This window comes from Diceros bicornis, chromosome 13, assembly GCF_020826845.1.
Source record: "Diceros bicornis minor isolate mBicDic1 chromosome 13, mDicBic1.mat.cur, whole genome shotgun sequence".
NCBI lineage: Eukaryota > Metazoa > Chordata > Mammalia > Perissodactyla > Rhinocerotidae > Diceros > Diceros bicornis.
In genome coordinates, this window is record NC_080752.1 from 3532636 (window position 1) to 3554723 (window position 22088).

Consider the following 22088-nt stretch of genomic DNA (forward strand, 5'->3'; position numbering starts at 1 on the left):
AGATGGTGCATGAAGTTATTTCTATGAGTTGGAGACATAGCAAGTTTAGCTCAGTTCTGGGCATCTTTGAAATACATATACAAACTTGTTCCTACATAGTAACTTGCAACATTGATTGAGAATGTGCTTGCTTTCAGCAACGTGCTACAAGTTCTGAATTCCCGAATTGGGAATCTGTGTCAAACCTTTGTTAGGAATTATGTGATACTTACTAGGTGGAAGTAAGGGAGATGGGGCATGAAGTTATTTCTAGGAGTTGGAGACATACCAAGTTTAGCTTAGTTCTGGGCATCTTTGAAATACCTATACAAACTTGTTCCTACATAGTAACTTGCTACTTGGAATGAGAAAGTGCTTGCTTACAGCAACGTGCTATATGTTCTGAATGCCTGAATTGGGAATCTGTGTCAAAACTTTGTTAGGAATTATGTGATCCTTACTAGCTGGAAGTAAGGAAGTTGGGTCATGATGTTATTTCTAGGAGTTTAAGACATACCAAGTTTAGCTCAGTTCTGGGCATCTTTGAAATACCTGTACAACTTGTTCCTACATAGTAACTTGCTACTTGGAATGAGAAAGTGCTTGCTTACAGCAGCGTGCTATATGTTCTAAATGCCCGAATTGGGAATCTGTGTCAAAACTTTGGTAGGAATATTGTGATCCTTACTAGCGGTAATAAGGGAGTTGGGGAATGAAGTTATTTCTAGGAGTTTGAGACATACCAAGTTTAGCTCAGTTCTGGGCTTGTTAGAAATACCTGTACAAACTTGTTCCTACATAGTAACTTGCTACTTGGAATGAGAAAGTGCTTGCTTACAGCAACGTGCTATATGTTCTAAATGCCCGAATTGGGAATCTGTGTCAAAACTTTGGTAGGAATATTGTGATCCTTACTAGCTGGAAGTAAGGGAGATGGGGCATGATGTTATCTCTAGGAGTTGGAGACATACCAAGTTTAGCTCAGTTCTGGGCATCTTTGAAATACCTAAACAAACTTGTTTCTTCATAGTAACTTGCAAATTTGAATGAGAATGTGCTTGCTTACAGCAACGTGCTATATGTTCTGAATGCCCGAATTCGGAATGTGTGTCAAAACTTTGTTAGGAATTATGTGATCCTTACTAGCTGGAAGTAAGGGAGATGGGGCATGAAGTTTTTTCTAGGAGTTGGAGCCATACCCACTTCAGCTCAGTTCTGGGCATATTTGAATACATATACAAACTTGTTCCTACATAGTAACTTGCTACTTGGAATGAGAAAGTGCTTGCTTACAGCAACGTGCTATATGTTCTGAATGCCCGAATTGGGAATCTGTGTCAAAACTTTGTTAGGAATTATGTGATACTTGCTAGATGGAAGTAAGGGAGATGGGGCATGAAGTTATTTCTAGGAGTTGGAGACATACCAAGTTTAGCTCAGTTCTGGGCATCTTTGAAATACCTATACAAACTTGTTCCTACATAGTAACTTGCTACTTGGAATGAGAAAGTGCTTGCTTACAGCAACGTGCTATATGTTCTGAATGCCCGAATTGGGAATCTGTGTCAAAACTTTGGTAGGAATATTGTGATCCTTACTAGCTGGAAGTAAGGGAGATGGGGCATGATGTTATTTCTAGGAGTTGGAGACATACCAAGTTTTGTTAAGTTCTGGGCATCTTTGAAATACACATACAAACTTGTTCCTACATAGTAACTTGCAACTTTGATGGAGAATGTGCTTGCTTACAGCAACGTGCTATATATTCTGAGTGACCGAATTGGGAATCTGTGTCAAAACTTTGTTAGGAATTATGTGATCCTTACTAGCTGGAAGTAAGGGAGATGGGGCATGAAGTTATTTCTAGGAGTTGGAGACATACCAAGTTTAGCTCAGTTCTGGGCATCTTTGAAATACGTATACAAACTTGTTCTTACATAGTAACTTGCTACTTGGAATGAGAAAGTGCTTGCTTACAGCAACGTGCTATATGTTCTGAATGCCCGAATTGGGAATCTGTGTCAAAACTTTGTTAGGAATTATGTGATCCTTACTAGCTAGAAGTAAGTGAGATGGGTCATGAAGTAATTTCTAGGAGTTTGAGACATACCAAGTTTAGCTCAGTTCTGGGCATCTTTGAAATACATGTACAAACTTGTTCCTACATAGTAACTTGCTACTTGGAATGAGAAAGTGCTTGCTTACAGCAACGTGCTATATGTTCTAAATGCCTGAATTGGGAATCTGTGTCAAAACTTTGGTAGGAATATTGCGATCCTTACTAGCTGGAAGTAAGGGAGATGGGGCATGATGTTATTTCTAGGAGTTGGAGACATACCAAGTTTAGCTGAGTTCTGGGCATGTTTGAAATACCTATACAAACTTGTTCCTACATAGTAACTTGCAACTTTGAATAAGAATGTGCTTGCTTACAGCAACGTGCTATGTGTCCTGAATGCCCGAATTGGGATTCTGTGTCAAATATTTGTTAGGAATTATGTGATCCTTACTAGCTGGAAGTAAGGGAGATGGGGCATGAAGTTATTTCTAGGAGTTGGAGACATACCCACTTTAGCTCAGTTCTGGGCATCTTTGAAATACCTATACAAACTTATTCCTACATAGTAACTTGCTACTTGGAATGAGAAAGTGCTTGCTTACAGCAACATGCTATATGATCTGAATGCCCGAATTGGGAATCTGTGTCAAAACTTTGTTAGGAATTATGTGATCCTTAATAGCTCTAGGTAAGGGAGATGGGGCATGAAGTTATTTCTGGGAGTCGGAGACATACCAAAATTAGCTCAGTTCTGGGCATCTTTGAAATACCTATACAAACTTGTTCCTATGTAGTAACTTGCAAATTGGAAGAGAAAGTGCTTGCTGAAAGCAACGTGCTATATGTTCTGAATGCCCGAATTGGTAATCTGTGTCAAAACTTTGGTAGGAATATTGTGATCCTTATTAGCTGGAAATAAGGGAGATGGGGCATGATGTTATTTCTAGGAGTTGGAGATATACCAAGTTTAGCTCAGTTCTGGGCATCTTTGAAATACCTATACAAACTTGTTCCTACGTAGTAACTTGCAACTTTAAATGAGAATGTGGTTGCTTACAGCAGCGTGCTATATGTTCTGAATGCCCGAATTGGGAGTGTGTGTCAATACTTTGTTAGGAATTATGTGATCCTTACTCGATGGAAGTAAGGGAGATGGGGCATGAAGTTATTTCTAGGAGTTGGAGACATACCAAGTTTAGCTCAGTTCTGGGCCTCTGTGAAATACATATACAAACTTGTTCCTACATAGTAACTTGCAACTTTGATTGAGAATGTGCTTGATTTCAGCAACGTGCTATATGTTATGAATTCCCAAATTGGGAATCTGTGTCAAAACTTTGTTAGGAATTATGTGATCCTTACTAGATGGAAGTAAGGGAGATGGGGCATGAAGTTATTTCTAGGAGTTGGAGACATACCAAGTTTAGCTCAGTTCTGGGCATCTTTGAAATACGTATACAAACTTGTTCCTACATATTAACTTGCAACTTTGAATGAGAATGTGCTTGCTTACAGCAACGTGGTATATGTTCTGAATGTCCGAATTGGGAATCTGTGTCAAAACTTTGTTAGGAATTATGTGATCCTTACTAGCTGGAAGTAAGGGAGATGAGGCATGAAGTTATTTCTAGGAGTTGGAGACATACCCACTTTAGCTCAGTTCTGGGCATCTTTGAAATACCTATACAAACTTGTTCCTACGTAGTAACTTGCTACTTGGAATGAGAAAGTGCTTGCTTACAGCAACGTGCTATATTTTCTAAATGCCTGAATTGGGAATCTGTTTCAAAACTTTGGTAGGAATATTGTGATCCTTACTAGCTGGAAGTAAGGGAGATGGGGCATGAAGTTATTTCTAGGAGTTGGAGACATACCCACTTTAGCTCCGTTCTGGGCATCTTTGAAATACCTATACAAACTTGTTCCTACAAAGTAACTTGCGACTTTGAATGAGAATGTGCTTGCTTACAGCAACGTGTTATATGTTCTGAATGCCCGAATTGGGAATCTGTGTCAAAACTTTGTTAGGAATTATGTGATCCTTACTAGCTGGAAGTAAGGGAGATGGGGAATGAAGTTATTTCTAGGAGTTGGAGACATACCCACTTTAGCTCAGTTCTGGGAATCTTTGAAAGTCCTATACAAACTTGTTCCTACATAGTAACTTGCGAGTTAGAATGAGAAAGTGGTTGCTTAAAGCAACATGCTGTGTGTTGTGAATGCCCGAATTGGGAATCTGTGTCAAAACTTTGTTAGGAATATTGTGATCCCTCCTAGCTGGAAGTAAGGGAGATGGGGCATGAAGTTATTTCTAGGAGTTGGAGACATACCAAGTTTCGCTCAGTTCTGGGCATCTTGGAAATACCTATACAAACTTGTTCCTACATAGTAACTTGCAACTTGATTGAGAATGTGCTTGCTTACAGCAAAGTGCTATATGTTCTGAATGCCGGAATTGGGAATCTGTGTCAAAACTTTGTTAGGAATATTGTGATCCCTACTAGCTGGAAGTAAGGGAGATGGGGCATGAAGTTATTTCTAGGAGTTGGAGACATACCAAGTTTAGCTCAGTTCTGGGCATCTTTGAAATACATATACAAACTAGTGTCTACATAGTAACTTGCAACTTTGATTGAGAATGTGCTTGCTTACAGCAATGTGCTATGTGTTCTGAATGCCCGAATTGGGAATCTGTGTCAAATCTTTGTTAGGACTTATGTGATCCTTACTAGCTGGAAGTAAGGGAGATGGGGCATGAAGTTATTTCTAGGAGTTGGAGACATACCCACTTTAGCTCCGTTCTGGGCATCTTTGAAATACCTATACAAACTTGTTCCTACACAGTAACTTCCGACTTTGAATGAGAATGTGCTTGCTTACAGCAACGTGTTATATGTTCTGAATGCCCGAATTGGGAATCTGTGTCAAAACTTTGTTAGGAATTATGTGATCCTTACTAGCTGAAAGTAAGGGAGATGGGGCATGAAGTTATTTCTAGGAGTCGGAGACATACCAAGTTTAGCTCAGTTCTGGGCATCTTTGAAATACCTATACAAACTCTTTCCTATGTAGTAACTTGCAAATTGGAAGAGAAAGTGCTTGCTGAAAGCAAGGTGCTATATGTTCTGAATGCCCGAATTGGGAATCTGTGTCAAAACTTTGGTAGGAATATTGTGATCCTTACTAGCTGGAAGTAAGGGAGATGGGGCATGAAGTTATTTCTAGGAGTTGGAGACATACCAAGTTTAGCTCAGTTCTGGGCATCTTTGAAATAGCTATACAAACTTGTTACTACATAGTAACTTGCAACTTTGAATGAGAATGTGCTTGTTTACAGCAGCGTGCTATATGTTCTGAATGCCCGAATTGGGAATGTGTGTCAATACTTTGTTAGGAATTATGTGATCCTTGCTAGCTGGAAGTAAGGGAGATGGGGCATGAAGTTATTTCTAGGAGTTGGAGACATGCCAAGTTTAGCTCATTCTGGGCATCTTTAAAATACCTATACAAACTTGTTCCTACATAGTAACTTGCAACTTTGAATGAGAATGTGCTTGCTTACAGCAACGTGCTATATGTTCTGAATGCCCGAATTGGGAATCTGTGTCAAAACTTTCGTAGGAATATTGTGATCCTTACTAGCTGGAAGTAAGGGAGATGGGGCATGATGTTATTTCTAGGAGTTGGAGACATACCAAATTTAGCTCAGTTCTGGGCATCTTTGAAATACCTATACAAACTTGTTCCTACATAGTAACTTGCTACTTGGAATGAGAAAGTGTTTGCTTACAGCAACGTGCTATATGTTCTTAATGCCCGAATTGGGAATCTGTGTCAAAACTTTGGTAGGAATATTGTGATCCTTACTAGCTGGAAGTAAGGGAGATGGGGCATGATTTTACATCTAGGAGTTTGAGACATACCAAGTTTAGCTCAGTTCTGGGCATCTTTGAAATACCTGTACAAACTGGTTCCTACATAATAACTTGCTACTTGGAATGAGAAAGTGTTTGCTTACAGCAACGTGCTATATGTTCTTAATGCCCGAATTGGGAATCTGTGTCAAAACTTTGGTAGGAATATTGTGATCCTTACTAGCTGGAAGTAAGGGAGATGGGGCATGATGTTATCTCTAGGAGTTGGAGACATACCAAGTTTAGCTCAGTTCTGGGCATCTTTGAAATACCTATACAAACTTGTTCCTACATAGTAACTTGCAACTTTGAATGAGAATGTGCTTGCTTACAGCAAGGTGCTATATGTCCTGAATGCCCGAATTGGGAATCTCTGTCAAATCTTTGTTAGGAATTATGTGATCCTTACAAGCTGGAAGTAAGGGAGATGGGGCATGAAGTTATTTCTAGGAGTTGGTGACATACCAAGTTTAGCTCAGTTCTGGGCATCTTTAAAATACCTATACAAACTTGTTCCTACATAGTAACTTGCAACTTTGATTGAGAATGTGCTTTCTTACAGCAACGTGCTATATGTTCTGAATGCCCGAATTGGGAATCTGTGTCAAAACTTTGTCAGGAATTATGTTATCCTTACTAGATGAAAGTAAGGGAGATGGGGCATGAAGTTATTTCTAGGAGTTGGAGACATACCCTCTTTAGCTCAGTTCTGGGCATCTTTGAAATACCTATACAAACTTGTTCCTACATAGTAACTTGCTACTTGGAATGAGAAAGTGCTTGCTTAAAGCAACGTGCTATATGTTCTGAATGCCCGAATTGGGAATCTGTGTCAGAACTTTGGTAGGAATATTGTGATCCTTACTAGCTGGAAATAAGGGAGATGGGGCATGAAGTTATTTCTAGGAGTTGGAGACATACCCTCTTTAGCTCAGTTCTGGGCATCTTTGAAATACATATACAAACATGTTACTACATAGTAACTTGCAAATTTGATTGAGAATGTGCTTGCTTTCAGCAACGTGCTATATGTTCTGAATGCCCGAATTGGGAATCTGTGTCAAAACTTTGTGAGAAATTATGTGATGCTTACTAGATGGAAGTAAGGGAGATGGGGCATGAAGTTATTTCTAGGAGTTGGAGACATACCAAGTTTAGCTCAGTTCTGGGCATCTTTGAAATACCTATACAAACTTGTTTCTACATAGTAACTTGCAACTTTGAATGAGAATGTGCTTGCTTACAGCAACGTGCTATATGTTCTGAATGCCCGAATTGGGAATCTGTGTTAAAACTTTGGTAGGAACATTGTGATCCTTACTAGCTGGAAGTAAGGGAGATGGGGCATGATGTTATTTATAGGAGTTGGAGACATACCAAGTTTAGCTCAGTTCTGGGCATCTTTCAAATACCTATACAAACTTGTTCCTACATAGTAACTTGCTACTTGGAATGAGAAAGTGCTTCCTTAAAGAAACGTGGTACATGTTCTGAATGCCCGAATTGGGAATCTATGTCAAAACTTTGTTAGGAATTATGAGATCCTTACAAGCTGGAGGAAAGGGAGATGATGCATGAATTTATTTCTGGGAGTTGGAGACATACCAAGTTTAGCTCACTTCTGGGCATCTTTGAAATACATATACAAACTTGTTCCTACATAGTAACTTGCAACATTGAATGAGAATGTGCTTGCTTTCAGCAACGTGCTATATGTTTTGAATGCCCGTATTGGGAATCTGTGACAAAACTTTGTTAGGAATTATGTGATCCTTACTAGCTGGAAGTAAGGGAGATGGGGCATGAAGTTATTTCTAGGAGTTGGAGACATACCAAGTTTAGCTCAGTTCTGGGCATCTTTGAAATACCTATACAAACTTGTTCCTACATAGTAACTTGCGACTTGGAATGCGAATGTGCTTGCTTACAGCAACGTGCTATATGTTCTGAATGCCCGAATTGGGAATCTGTGTCAAAACTTTGTTAGGAATTATGTGATCCTTACTAGCTGGAAGTAAGGGAGATGGGGCATGATGTTATTTCTAGGAGTATGAGACATACAAAGTTTAGCTCAGTTCTGGGCATCTTTGAAATACCTGTACAAACTTGTTCCTACATAGTAACTTGCTACTTGGAATGAGAAAGTGCTTGCTTACAGCAACGTGCTATATTTTCTGAATGCCCGAATTGGGAATCTGTGTCAAAACTTTGGTAGGTATACTGTGATCCTTACTAGCTGGAAGTAAGGGAGATGGGGCATGATGTTATTTTTAGGAGTTGGAGACATACCAAGTTTAGCTCTGTTCTGGGCATCTTTGAAATACCTATAAAAACTTGTTCCTACATAGTAACTTGCAACTTTGAATGAGAATGTGCTTGCTTACAGCAGCGTGCTATATGTTCTGAATGCCCGAATTGGGAATGTGTGTCAAAACTTTGTTAGGAATTATGTGATCCCTACTAGCTGGAAGTAAGGGAGATGGGGCATTAAGTTATTTCTAGGAGTTGGAGACATACCAAGTTGAGCTCATTCTGGGCATCTTTAAAATACCTATACAAACTTGTTCCTAAATAGTAACTTGCAACTTTGAATGAAAATGTCCTTGCTTACAGCAACGTGCTCTATGTCCTGAATGCCCAAATTGGGAATCTGTGTCAAAACTTTGTTAGGAATTATGTGATCCTTACTAGATGGAAGTAAGGGAGATGGGGCATGAAGTTATTTCTAGGAGTTGGAGACATACCCACTTTAGCTCAGTTTTGGGCATCTTTGAAATACCTATACAGACTTGTTCCTCCATAGTAAGTTGCGACTTTGAATGAGAATGTGCTTGCTTACAGCAACGTGCTATATGTTTTGAATGCCCGAATTGGGAATCTGTGTCAAAACTTTGTTAGGAATTATGTGATCCTTACTAGCTGGAAGTAAGGGAGATGGGGCATGAAGTTATTTCTAGGAGTTGGAGACATACCAAGTTTAGCTCAGTTCTGGGCATCTTTGAAATACCTGTACAAACTTGTTCCTACATAGTAACTTGCAACTTTGAATGAGAATGTGCTTGCTTACAGCAACGTGCTATATGTTCTGAATGCCCGAATTGGGAATCTGTGTCAAAACTTTGTTAGGAATTATGTGATCCTTACTAGCTGGAAGTAAGGGAGATGGGGCATGAAGTTATTTCTAGGAGTTGGAGACATACCCACTTTAGCTCAGTTCTGGGCATCTTTGAAATACCTATACAAACTTGTTCTTACATAGTAACTTGCAACATTGAATGAGAATGTACTTACATACAGCAACGTGCTATATGTTCTGAATCCCCGAATAGGGAATCTGTGTCAAAACTTTGTTAGGAATTATGTGATCCTTACTAGCTGAAAGTAAGGGAGATGGGGCATGAAGTTATTTCTAGGAGTTGGAGACATACCAAGTTTAGCTCAGTTCTGGTCGTCTTTGAAATACCTGTACAAACTTGTTGCTTCATAGTAACTTGCTACTTGGAATGAGAAAGTGCTTGCTTAAAGCAACGTGCTATATGTTCTGAATGCCCGAATTGGGAATCTTTCAAAACTTTGTTAGGAATTATGTGATCCTTACTAGCTGGAAGTAAGGGAGATGGGGCATGAAGTTATTTCTAGGAGTTGGAGACATACCAAGTTTCGCTCAGTTCTGGGCATCTTTGAAATACCTATACAAACTTGTTCCTACATAGTAACTTGCTACTTGGAATGAGAAAGTGCTTGCTTACAGCAACGTGCTATATGTTCTGAATGCCCGAATTGGGAATCTGTGTCAATTCTTTGTTAGGAATTATGTTATCCTTACTAGCTGGAAGTAAGGGAGATGGTGCATGAAGTTATTTCTAGGAGTTGGAGACATACCAAGTTTAGCTCACTTCTGGGCATCTTTGAAATACCTGTACAAACGTGTTCCTACATAGTAACTTGCAACTTTGAATGAGAATGTGCTTGCTTACTGCAACGTGCTATATGTTCTGAATGCCCGAATTGGGAATCTGTGTCAAAACTTTGGTAGGAATATTGTGATCCTTACTAGCTGGAAGTAAGGGAGATGGGGCATGATGTTATTTCTAGGAGTTGGAGACATACCAAGTTTAGCTCAGTTCTGGGCATCTTTCAAATACCTATACAAACTTGTTCCTACATAGTAACTTGCGACTTTGAATGAGAATGTGCTTGCTTACAGAAACGTGCTATATATTCTGAATGCGCAAATTGGGTATCTGTGTCAAAACTTTGTTAGGAATTATGTGATCCTTACTAGATGGAAGTAAGGGAGATGGGGCATGAAGTTATTTCTAGGAGTTGGAGACATACCCACTTTAGCTCCGTTCTGGGCATCTTTGAAATACCTATACAAACTTGTTCCTACATAGTAACTTGCAACTTTGAATGAGAATGTGCTTGCTTACATCAACGTGCTATATGTCCTGAATGCCCGAATTGGGAATCTGTGTCAAATCTTTGTTAGGAATTATGTGATCCTTACTAGCTGGAAGTAAGGGAGATGGGGCATGAAGTTATTTCTAGGAGTTGGAGACATACCCACTTTAGCTCAGTACTGGGCATCTTTGAAATACCTATACAAACTTGTTCCTACATAGTAACTTGCTACTTGGAATGAGAAAGTGCTTGCTTACAGCAACGTGCTATATGTTCTGAATGCCCGAATTGGGAATCTGTGTCAAAACTTTGTTAGGAATTATGTGATCCTTACTAGCTGGAAGTAAGGGAGATGGGGCATGAAGATATTTCTAGGAGTTGGAGACATAAAAAGTTTAGCTCAGTTCTGGGCATCTTTGAAATACCTGTACAAACTTGTTCCTACATAGTAACATGCTACTTGGAATGAGAAAGTGCTTGCTTACAGCAACGTGCTATATGTTCTGAATGCCCGAATTGGGAATGTGTGTCAAAACATTGTTACGAATAATGTGATCCTTACTTGCTGGAAGTAAGGGAGATTGGGCATGATGTTATTTCTAGGAGTTGGAGACATACCACGTTTAGCTCATTCTGGGCATCTTTAAAATACCTATACAAACTTGTTCCTACATAGTAACTTGCAACTTTGAATGAGAAAGTGCTTGCTTACAGCAACGTGCTATATGTCCTGAATGCCCGAATTGGCAATCTGTGTCAAAAGTTTGTTAGGAATTATGTGATCGTTACTAGCTGAAAGTAAGGGAGATGGGGCATGATGTTATTTCTAGGAGTTGGAGACATACCCACTTTAGCTCAGTACTGGGCATCTTTGAAATACCTATACAAACTTGTTCCTACATAGTAACTTGCGACTTTGAATGAGAATGTGCTTGCTTACAGCAACGTGGATATGTTCTGAATGCCCGAATTGGGAATCTGTGTCAAATCTTTGTTAGGAATTATGTGATCCATACAAGCTGGAAGTAAGGGAGATGGGGCATGAAGTTATTTCTAGGAGTTGGAGAAATACCAAGTTTAGCTCAGTTCTGGGCATCTTTGAAATACCTATACAAGCTTGTTCCTACATAGTAACTTGCAAATTGAATGAGAATGTGCTTGCTTACAGCAACGTGCTATATGTTCTGTATGCCCGAATTGGGAATTTCTGTCAAAACTTTGTTAGGAATTATGTGATCCTTAATAGCTGGAAGTAAGGGAGATGGGGCATGAAGTTATTTCTAGGAGTTGGAGACATACCCACTTTAGCTCAGTTCTGGGCATTTTGAAATACCTATACAAACTTGTTCCTACATAGTAACTTGCAACTATGAATGAGAATGTGCTTGCTTACAGCAACGTGCTATATGTTCTGAATGCCCGAATTGGGAATCTGTGTCAAAACTTTGTTAGGAATTATGTGATCCTTACTAGATGGAAGTAAGGGATATGGGGCATGAAGTTATTTCTAGGAGTTGGAGACATACCCACTTTAACTCAGTTCTGGGCATCTTTGAAATACCTATACAAACTTGTTCCTACATACTAACTTGCGACTTGGAATGCGAATGTGCTTGCTTACAGCAACGTGCTATATGTTCTGAATGCCCGAATTGGGAATCTGTGTCAAAACTTTGTTAGGAATTATGTGATCCTTACTAGCTGGAAGTAAGGGAGATGGGGCATGAAGTTATTTCTAGGAGTTGGAGACATACCCACTTTAGCTCAGTTCTGGGCATCTTTGAAATACCTGTACAAACTTGTTCCTACATAGTAACTTGCTACTTGGAATGAGAAAGTGCTTGCTTACAGCAACGTGTTATATGTTCTGAATGCCCGAATTGGGAATTTCTGTCAAAACTTTGTTAGGAATTATGTGATCCTTAATAGCTGGAAGTAAGGGAGATGGGGCATGATGTTATTTCTAGGAGTTGAAGACATACCCACTTTAGCTCAGTTCTGGGCATCTTTGAAATACCTATACAAACTTCTTCCTACATAGTAACTTGCAACTATGAATGAGAATGTGTTTGCTTACAGCAACGTGCTATATGTTCTGAATGCCCGAATTGGGAATCTGTGTCAAAACTTTGTTAGGAATTATGTGATCCTTACTAGATGGAAGTAAGGGAGATGGGGCATGAAGTTATTTCTAGGAATTGGAGACATACCCACTTTAGCTCAGTTCTGGGTTATTTTTGAAATACCTATACAAACTTGTTTCTACATACTAACTTGCGACTTGGAATGCGAATGTGCTTGCTTACAGCAACGTGCTATATGTTCTGAATGCCCGAATTGGGAATCTGTGTCAAAACTTTGTTAGGAATTATGTGATCCTTACTAGCTGGAAGTAAGAGAGATGGGGCATGAAGTTTTTTCTGGAGTTGGAGATATACCAAGTTTAGCTCAGTTCTGGGCATCTTTGAAATACCTGTACAAACTTGTTCCTACATAGTAACTTGCAACTTTGAATGAGAATGTGCTTGCTTACAGCAACGTGCTATATGTTCTGAATGCCCGAATTGGGAATCTGTGTCAAAACTTTGTTAGGAATTATGTGATCCTTACTAACTGGAAGTAATGGAGTTGGGGCATGAAGTTATTTCTAGAGGTTGGACACATACCAAGTTTCGCTCAGTTCTGGGCATCTTTCAAATACCTATACAAACTTGTTCCTACATAGTAACTTGCTACTTGGAATGAGAAAGTGCTTGCTTACAGCAACGTGCTATATGTTCTGAATGCCCGAATTGGGAATCTGTGTCAAAACTTTGTTAGCAATTATGTGATCATTACTAGCTGGAAGTAAGGGACTTGGGGCATGAAGTTATTTCTAGAGGTTGGAAACATACCTTGTTTAGCTCAGTTCTGGGCATCTTTGAAATACCTATAAAAACTTGTTCCTACATAGTAACTTGCAACTTTGAATGAGAATGTGCTTGCTTACAGCAGCGTGCTATATGTTCTGAGTGCCAGAATTGGGAATGTGTGTCAAAACTTTGTTAGGAATTATGTGATCCTTACTAGCTGGATGTAAGGGAGATGGGGCATGAAGTTATTTCTAGGAGTTGGAGACATACCCACTTTAGCTCAGTTTTGGGCATCTTTGAAATACCTATACAAACTTGATCCTCTATAGTAACTTGCGACTTTGAATGATAATGTGCTTGCTTACAGCAATGTGCTATATGTTCTGAATCCCCGAATTGGGAATCTGTGTCAAAACTTTGTTAGGAATTATGTGATCCTTACTAGCTGGAAGTAAGAGAGATGGGGCAAGAAGTTATTTCTAGGAGTTGGAGACATACCAAGTTTAGCTCAGTTCTGGGCATCTTTGAATACCTGTACAAACTTGTTCCTACATAGTAACTTGCAACATTGAATGAGAATGTACTTACTTACAGCAACGTGCTATATGTTCTGAATGCCCGAATAGGGAATCTGTGTCAAAACTTTGTTAGGAATTATGTGATCCTTACTAGCTGGAAGTAAGGGAGATGGGGCATGAAGTTATTTCTAGGAGTTGGAGACATACCCAATTTAGCTCAGTTGTGGGAATCTTTGAAATACCTGTACAAACTTGTTCCTACGTAGCAACTTACGGCTTTGAATGAGAATGTGCTTCCTTACAGCAACGTGCTATATGTTCTGAATGCCTGAATTGGGAATCTGTGTCAAAACTTTGTTAGGAATTATGTGATCCTTACTAGCTGGAAGTAAGGGAGATGGGGCATGAAGTTATTTCTAGGAGTTGGACACATACCAAGTTTAGCTCAGTTCTGGGCGTCTTTGAAATACCTGTACAAACTTGTTCCTACATAGTAACTTGCTACTTGGAATGAGAAAGTGCTTGCTTAAAGCAACGTGCTATATGTTCTGAATGCCCGAATTGGGAATCTTTGTCAAAACTTTGTTAGGAATTATGTGATCCTTACTAACTGGAAGTAATGGAGTTGGGGCATGAAGTTATTTCTAGAGGTTGGACACATACCAAGTTTAGCTCAGTTCTGGGCATCTTTGAAATACCTATACAAACTTGTTCCGACATAGTAACTTGCTACTTTGAATGAGAAAGTGCAGGCTTAAAGCAACGTGCTACATTTTCTGAATTCCCGAATTGGGAATCTGTGTCAAAACTTTGTTAGGAATTATGTGATCCTTACTAGCTGGAAGTAAGAGAGATGGGGCATGAAGTTATTTCTAGGAGTTGGAGACATACCCACTTTAGCTCAGTTCTGGGCATCTTTGAAATACCTATACAAACTTGTCCCTATATAGTAACTTGCAACTTTGAATCAGAATGTGTTTGCTTACAGCAACGTGCTATATGTTCTGAATGCCCGAATTGGGAATCTGTGTCAAAACTTTGTTAGGAATTATGTGATCCTTACTAGCTGGAAGTAAGGTAGATGGGGCATGAAGTTATGTCTAGGACTTGGAGACATACAACGTTTAGCTCAGTTCTGGGCATCTTTGAAATACCTATACAAACTTGTTCCTACATAGTAACTTGCCACTTTGAATGAGAATGTGCTTGCTTACAGCAACGTGCTATATGTTCTGAATGCCCGAATAGGGAATCTGTGTCAAAACTTTGTTAGGAATTATGTGATCCTTACTAGCTGGAAGTAAGGGAGATGGGGCATGAAGTTATTTCTAGGAGTTGGAGACATACCCAATTTAGCTCAGTTGTGGGAATCTTTGAAATACCTGTACAAACTTGTTCCTACGTAGCAACTTACGGCTTTGAATGAGAATGTGCTTGCTTACAGCAACGTGCTATATGTTCTGAATGCCTGAATTGGGAATCTGTGTCAAAACATTGTTAGGAATTATGTGATCCTTACTAGCTGGAAGTAAGGGAGATGGGGCATGAAGTTATATCTAGGAGTTGGAGACATACCAAGTTTAGCTCAGTTCTGGGCGTCTTTGAAATACCTGTACAAACTTGTTCCTACATAGTAACTTGCTACTTGGAATGAGAAAGTGCTTGCTTAAAGCAACGTGCTATATGTTCTGAATGCCCGAATTGGGAATCTGTGTCAAAACTTTGGTAGGTATATTGTGATCCTTACTAGCTGAAAGTAAGGGAGATGGGGCATGATGTTATTTCAAGGAGTTTGAGACATACCAAGTTTAGCTCAGTTCTGGGCATCTTTGAAATACCTGTACAAACTTGTTCCTACATAGTAACTTGCAACTTTGAATGAGAATGTGCTTGCTTACAGCAGCGTGCTATATGTTCTGAATGTCCGAATTGGGAATGTGTGTCAAAATTTTGTTAGGAATTATGTGATCCTTACTAGCTGAAAGTAAGGGAGATGGGGCATGAAATTATTTCTAGGAGTTGGAGACATACCAAGTTTAGCTCAGTTCTGGGCATCTTTGAAATACCTATACAAACTTGTTCCTACATAGTAACTTGCAACTTGGAATGCGAATGTGCTTGCTTACAGCAACGTGCTATATGTTCTGAATGCCCGAATTGGGAATCTGTGTCAAAACTTTGTTAGGAATTATGTGATCCTTACTAGCTGGAAGTAAGGGAGATGGGGCATGAAGTTATTTCTAGGAGTTGGAGACATACCAAGTTTAGCTCAGTTCTGGGCATATTTGAAATACCTATACAAACTTGTTCCTACATAGTAACTTGCTACTTGGAATGAGAAAGTGCTTGCTTACAGCAACGTGCTATATGTTCTGAATGCCCGAATAGGGAATCTGTGTCAAAACTTTGTTAGGAATTATGTGATCCTTACTAGCTGGAAGTAAGGGAGATGGGGCATGAAGTTATTTCTAGGAGTTGGAGACATACCCAATTTAGCTCAGTTCTGGGCATCTTTGAAATACCTGTACAAACGTGTTCCTACGTAGCAACTTACGACTTTGAGTGAGAATGTGCTTGCTTACAGCAACGTGCTATATGTTCTGAATGCCCAAATTGAGAATCTGTGTCAAAACTTTGTTAGGAATTATGTGATCCTTACTAGCTGGAAGTAAGGGAGATGGGGCATGAAGTTATTTCTAGGAGTTGGAGACATACCAAGTTTAGCTCAGTTCTGGGCGTCTTTGAAATACCTGTACAAACTTGTTCCTACATAGTAACATGCTACTTGGAATAAGAAAGTGCTTGCTTAAAGCAACGTGCTATATGTTCTGAATGCCCGAATTGGGAATCTGTGTCAAAACTTTGTTAGGAATTATGTGATCCTTACTAGCTGGAAGTAAGGGAGATGGGGCATGAAGTTATTTCTGGAGTTGGAGACATACCCACTTTAGCTCAGTTCTGGGCATCTTTGAAATACCTGTACAAACTTGTTCCTACATAGTAACTTGCTACTTGGAATGAGAATGTGCTTGCTTACAGCAACGTACTATATATTCTGAATGCCCGAATTGGGAATCTGTGTCAAAACTTTGTTAGGAATTATGTGATCCTTACTAGCTGGAAGTAAGGGAGATGGGGCATGAAGTTATTTCTAGGAGTTGGAGACATACCGACTTTAGCTCAGTTCTGGACATCTTTGAAATACCTATACAAACTTGTTCCTACATAGTAACATGCAACTTTGAATGAGAATGTGCTTGCTTACAGCAGCGTGCTATCTGTTCTGAATGCCCGAATTGTGAATCTGTGTCAAAACTTTTTTAGGAATTATATGATCCTTAGTAGATGGAAGTAAGAGAGATGGGGCATGAAGTTATATCTACCAGTTGGAGACATACCAAGTTTAGCTCAGTTCTGGGCGTCTTTGAAACACCTGTACAAACTTGTTCCTATCTAATAACTTGCTACTTGGAATGAGAAAGTGCGTGCTTAAAGCAACGTGCTATATGTTCTGAATGCTCGAATTGGGAATCTGTGTCAAAACTCTGTTATGAATTATGTGATCCTTACAAGCTGGAAGTAAGGGAGATGGGGCATGAAGTTATTTCTAGGAGTTGGAGATATACCATGTTTAGCTTAGTTCTGGGCATCTTTGAAATACCTGTACAAACTTGTTCCTACAGAGTAACTTGCTACTTGGAATGAGAATGTGCTTGCTTACAGCAACGTGCTATATGTTCTGAATGCCCGAATTGGGAATCTGTGTCAAAACTTTGTTAGGAATTATGTAATCCTTACTAGCTGGAAGTAAGGGAGATGGGGCATGAAGTTATTTCTAGGAGTTGGAGACATACCAAGTTTAGCTCAGTTCTGGGCATCTTTGAAATACCTATACAAACTTGTTCCTGCATAGTAACTTGCAACTTTGAATGAGAATGTGCTTGCTTACAGCAACGTGCTATATGTTCTGAATGCCCGAATTGGGAATCTGTGTCAAAACTTTGTTAGGAATTATGTGATCCTTACTAGCTGGAAGTAAGGGAGTTGGGGCATGAAGTTATTTCTAGAGGTTGGACACATACCAAGTTTAGCTCAGTTCTGGGCATCTTTGAAATACCTATACAAACTTGTTCATACATAGTAACTTGCTACTTGGAATGAGAAAGTGCTGGCTTAAAGCAACGTGCTACATTTTCTGAATGACCCAATTGGGAATCTGTGTCAAATCTTTGTTAGGAATTATGTGATCCTTACTAGCTGGAAGTAAGGGAGATGGGGCATGATGTTATTTCTAGGAGTTGGAGACATACCAAGTTTAGCTCAGTTCTGGGCATCTTTGAATTACCTATACAAACTTGTTCCTATATAGTAACTTGCAACTTTGAATCAGAATGTGCTTGCTTACAGCAACGTGCTATATGTTCTGAATGCCCGAATTGGGAATCTGTGTCAAAACTTTGTTAGGAATTATGTGATCCTTACAAGCTGGAAGTAAGGGTGATGGAGCATGAAGTTATTTCTAGGAGTTGGAGACATACCAAGTTTCGCTCAGTTCTGGGCATCTTTGAAATACCTATACAAACTTGTTCCTACATAGTAAATTGCTACTTGGAATGAGAAAGTGCTTGCTTACAGCAACGTGCTATATGTTCAGAATGCCCGAATTGGGAATCTGTGTCAAAACTATGTTAGTAATTATGTGATCCTTACTAGCTGGAAGTAAGGGAGTTGGGGAATGAAGTTATTTCTAGAGGTTGGACACATACCAAGTTTAGCTCAGTTCTGGGCATCTTTGAAATACCTATACAAACTTATTCCTACATAGTAACTTGCGACTTGGAATGCGAATGTGCTTGCTTACAGCAACGTGCTATATGTTCTGAATGCCCGAATTGGGAATCTGTGTCAAAACTTTGTTAGGAATTATGTGATCCTTACTAGCTGGAAGTAAGTGAGATGGGGCATGAAGTTATTTCTAGGAGTTGGAGACATACCAAGTTTAGCTCAGTTCTGGGCGTCTTTGAAATACCTGTACAAACTTGTTCCTACATAGTAACTTGCTACTTGGAATGAGAAAGTGCTTGCTTAAAGCAACGTGCTATATGTTCTGAATGCTGGAATTGGGAATCTGTGTCAAAACTTTGGTAGGTATGTTGTGATCCTTACTAGCTGGAAGTAAGGGAGACGGGGCATGATGTTATTTCTGCGAGTTGGAGACATAACAAGTTTAGCTCAGTTCTGGGCATCTTTGAAATACCTATAAAAACTTGTTCCTACATAGTAACTTGCAACTTTGAATGAGAATGTGCTTGCTTACAGCAGCGTGCTATATGTTCTGAATGCCCGAATTGGGAATGTGTGTCAAAACTTTGTTAGGAATTATGTGATCCTTAATAGCTGGAAGTAAGGGAGATGGGGCATGAAGTTATTTCTAAGAGTTGGAGACATACCCACTTTAGCTCAGTTTTGGGCATCTTTGAAATACCTATACAAACTTGATCTTCCATAGTAACTTGCGACTTTGAATGAGAATGTGCTTGCTTACAGCAACGTGCTATATGTTCTGAATGCCCGAATTGGGAATCTGTGTCAAAACTTTGTTAGGAATTATGTGATCCTTACTAGCTGGAAGTAAGAGAGATGGGGCATGAAGTTATTTCTAGGAGTTGGAGACATACCAAGTTTAGCTCAGTTCTGGGCATCTTTGAAATACCTGTACAAACTTGTTCCTACATAGTAACTTTCAACTTTGAATGAGAATGTGCTTGCTTACAGCAACGTGCTATATGTTCTGAATGCCAGAATTGGGAATCTGTGTCAAAATTTGTTAGGAATTATGTGATCCTTACTAGCTGGAAGTAAGGGAGATGGGGCATGAAGTTATTTCTAGGAGTTGGAGACATACCCACTTTAGCTCAGTTCTGGGCATCTTTGAAATACCTATACAAACTTGTTCCTACATAGTAACTTGCAACATTGAATGAGAATGTACTTACTTACAGCAACGTGCTATATGTTCTGAATGCCCGAATAGGGAATCTGTGTCAAAACTTTGTTAGGAATTATGTGATCCTTACTAGCTGGAAGTAAGGGAGATGGGGCATGAAGTTATTTCTAGGAGTTGGAGACATACCCAATTTAGCTCAGATCTGGGCATCTTTGAAATACCTGTACAAATTTGTTAATACGTAGCAACTTACGACTTTGAATGTGAATGTGCTTGCTTACAGCAACGTGCTATATGTTCTGAATGCGCGAATTGGGAATCTGTGTCAAAACTTTGTTAGGAATTATGTGATCCTTACTAGCTGGAAGTAAGGGAGATGAGGCATGAAGTTATTTCTAGGAGTTGGAGACATACCCACTTTAGCTCAGTTCTGGGCATCTTTGAAATACCTATACAAACTTGTTCCTACATAGTAACTTGCAACATTGAATGAGAATGTACTTACTTACAGCAATGTGCTATATGTTCTGAATGCCCGAATAGGGAATCTGTGTCAAAACTTTGTTAGGAATTATGTGATCCTTACTAGCTGGAAGTAAGGGAGATGGGGCATGAAGTTATTTCTAGGAGTTGGAGACATACCCAATTTAGCTCAGTTCTGGGCATCTTTGAAATACCTGTACAAACTTGTTCCTACGTAGCAACTTACGACTTTGAATGAGAATGTGTTTGCTTACAGCAACGTGCTATATGTTCTGAATGCCCGAATTGGGAATCTGTGTCAAAACTTTGTTAGCAATTATGTGATCCTTACTAGCTGGAAGTAAGGGAGATGGGGCATGAAGTTATTTCTAGGAGTTGGAGACATACCCACTTTAGCTCAGTTCTGGGCATCTTTGAAATACCTATACAAACTTCTTCCTACGTAGTAACTTGCTACTTGGAATGACAATGTGCCTGCTCACAGCAAAGTGCTATGTGTTCTGAATGCCCGAATAGGGAATCTGTGTCAAAAGGTTTTTAGGAATATTGTGATCCTTACTAGCTGGAAGTAAGGGAAATGTGGCATGAAGTTTTTTCTGGGAGGTGGAGACATACCAAGTTTAGGTCAGTTCTGGGCATCTTTGAAAGTCCTATACAAACTTGTTCCTACATAGTAACTTGCTACATGGAATGAGAAAGTGCTTGCCTAGAGCAACGTGCTATATGTTCTGAATGCCGAAATAGGGAATGTGTGTCAAAACTTTGTTAGAAATTATGGGATCCTTACTAGCTGGAAGTAAGGGAGATGGGGCATGAAATTACTTCTAGGAGTTGGAGACACACCAAGTTTAGCTCAATTCTGGGCATCTTTGAAATACCAATACAAACTTGTTCCTACATAGTAACTTGCAACTTTGAATGAGAATGTGCTTGCTTACAGCAACGTGCTATATGTTCTGAATGCCCGAATTGGGAATCTGTGTCAAAACTTTGTTAGGAATTATATGATCCTTAGTAGATGGAAGTAAGAGAGATGGGGCATGAAGTTATTTCTAGGAGTTGGAGACATACCCACTTTAGCTCAGTTCTGGGCATCTTTGAAGTACCTATACAAACTTGTTCCTACATAGTAACTTGCAACTTTGAATGAGAATGTACTTACTTACAGCAACGTGCTAGATGTTCTGAATGCCCGAATTGGGAATCTGTGCCAAAACTTTGTTAGGAATTACGTGATCCTTACTAGCTGGAAGTAAGGGAGATGGGGCATGAAGTTATTTCTAGGAGTCGGAGACATACCAAGTTTAGCTCAGTTCTGGGCATCTTTGAAATACCTGTACAAACTTGTTCCTACATAGTAACTTGCTACTTGGAATGAGAAAGTGCTTGCTTAAAGCAACGTGCTATATGTTCTGAATGCCCGAAAAGGGAATCTGTGTCAAATCTTTGTTAGAAATTATGTGATCCTTACTAGCTGGAAGTAAGGGAGATGGGGCATGAAGTTATTTCTAGGAGTCGGAGACATACCAAGTTTAGCTCAGTTCTGGGCATCTTTGAAATACCTGTACAAACTTGTTCCTACATAGTAACTTTCTACTTGGAATGAGAAAGTGCTTTCTTAAAGCAACGTACTATATGTTCTGAATGCCCGAATTGGGAATCTGTGTCAAAACTTTGTTAGAAATTATGTGATCCTTACTAGCTGGAAGTAAGGCAGATGGGGCATGAAATTACTTCTTGGAGTTGGAGACATACCAAGTTTAGCTCAGTTCTGGGCATCTTTGAAATACGTATACAAACTTGTTTCTACATAGTAACTTGCAAAATTGAATGAGAAAGTGCTTGCTTAAAGCAACTTGCTATATGTTCTGAATGCCCATATTGGGAATCTGTGTCAAAACTTTGTTAGGAATTATGTGATCCTTACTAGCT